The 1,826-nt window shown below is 33.3% G+C and overlaps 1 protein-coding gene across 2 annotated transcripts in view; it reads right to left on the bottom strand.

Moving 5' to 3' along the window:
• The window catches only part of LOC144963246 (alpha-mannosidase 2x-like), a 78,617-nt gene extending 77,156 nt beyond the window's left edge, over positions 1 to 1,461 (bottom strand). Inside the window, exons 1-2 of one of the 2 annotated variants that reach the window (XM_078897107.1) lie at positions 1,390 to 1,461; positions 707 to 1,004 (exon numbers count right to left, since the gene is read on the bottom strand). The gene's annotated coding sequence lies outside the window, so the exon portion shown is untranslated. Of the gene's footprint in view, positions 1 to 706; positions 1,005 to 1,389 lie in introns of those variants that run through there. The other variant, XM_078897103.1, reaches the window with a different exon arrangement.
• Between the last annotated feature and the right edge of the window lie 365 nt (positions 1,462 to 1,826).

Raw genomic sequence — 1,826 nt, 5'->3', positions numbered from 1 at the left:
TAAGATGAGAGGTTGAATTAAAGATACAGTTTGATAGACAGAAAGACAAATATCATGAAGATAAATATATAGCTAGATAAACAGATGAATAGATAGATAGATAGATAGATAGATGGATGGATAACTGGATGGATAGATTAATGGATGAACACAAATAGACATATTGATAGACAGATAGATAGATAAATAGATAGATAGATAGATAGATAGATAGATAGATAGATAGATAGATAGATAGTTAGATAGATAGAGAGACAGATGTTTGGATAGATATATAGATAGATAGATAAATAGATAGATAAATAGATAGATAGATAGATAGATAGATAGATAGAATAGAATAGAATAGATGGGTGGATGGATGGATAGATAGATAGATAGATAGATAGATAGATAGATAGATAGATAGATAGATAGATAGATAGATAGAATAGAATAGATGGGTGGATGGATGGATAGATAGATAGATGGATAGATAGATAGATAGATAGATAGATAGATAGATAGATAGATAGATAGATAGATAGATAGATTAGATAGATAGATAGATAGATAGATAGATAGATAGATAGATAGATAGATAGATAGAGATATAGACGGATTGATATATTGACAAATAGAAAAAAATAGATGACAATAATGCAGTAGGAAAGAACAATTATATTTCAATATAAAAGCACTTGACTAGTCTAATTCATCAACCTACCGCCAATGTCGTATTGTATGGTTATCCTTTAGTTCCATAGAATTTCCATTCTCAAAATGTAACTCCTTTTAAAATAAAACACTAGCTGTTTTGGGGTTTGTTTGTTTTTTTCACTTTTCCACACAGGTTGTGATGTCACCATAAATGCAATGAACCGATTCTATAATGTATTGTACCTTAGAATTCACAGATTCCCAAAGAAAAAGAACAAACTACAGACGTTTACGCTTTCATCAAAATGGAATACGCTCTGTATTATTATCAAAATCCAATCCATTGACACAAGCTATACTACTTGCTTTATGAAATATATAAATAAAATTAGACAAATATATTATACATATATCACAATATTGTTATACAATTTGTTCATAAACAAGAGTACTCGTTTGTTTCCTTTTAGAGGATATTTTCATCTATTGCTCTTTCCGAAATCTACGATCGGAAAACATGTGTGTAAGATCTGTATTTATTTACCAGTGCCTGCTTTTTGATTTGTCACCAAAATCTACGGCAATCCGATCTTTGTATTCAAAAGAAAACACATAAAAAATCGTGTTATTTTTATATCGTGCAACAACAACAACACGTGTTTAGCTAATTTACTTGCCCCGAACAATGTTTATATCAAGAGATTCTCGTTGATTCTACTACGTAAATATGATACTATATAATTTACGTACAAAGTACAAGGTAAAACCACGTTCACCGCCACTCGTTCCCACAGAACTCATTCAATTCATAAGTTAGCGAACATGGCGATACTAACTGCTGTAGTCGTAGCGCCTGCGCGTGCAGCGTTGAGTAGCAGATTCATCAGCGACCGTTCGCGGTGAGCATAGAATTAATAGAGAATAAGTACTCATTCTACAACCCCTTTTCGTTTCTATCTCGTGTCTCATACATTGCGCATACCTCAATCTATTATAATGACTAACTGCACCATGGAGAGAGATTGACGAAATACAAGGTGACGGGTGGGAAGTAAGAGTGAGCGACCTCAGCTCGACACTCGCTCACTCATCACATGAAATGCACGTTCACTGGTGACAGACCGTGTTTCATCCTTCTCACGCCTTGTCTGTTTGATGTTCTCTCCGCTGTTTCAGTTTCCAGATTT

The sequence above is a fragment of the Berghia stephanieae genome, chromosome 1 (genome assembly GCF_034508935.2).
Source record: "Berghia stephanieae isolate SIO BIC M18660-M18661 chromosome 1, UCSD_Bste_1.3, whole genome shotgun sequence".
NCBI classification, from domain to species: Eukaryota; Metazoa; Mollusca; class Gastropoda; order Nudibranchia; family Aeolidiidae; genus Berghia; species Berghia stephanieae.
The sequence above is the reverse complement of the archived record's forward strand: the minus strand, read 5'-3'. Positions and strand labels throughout refer to the sequence as shown.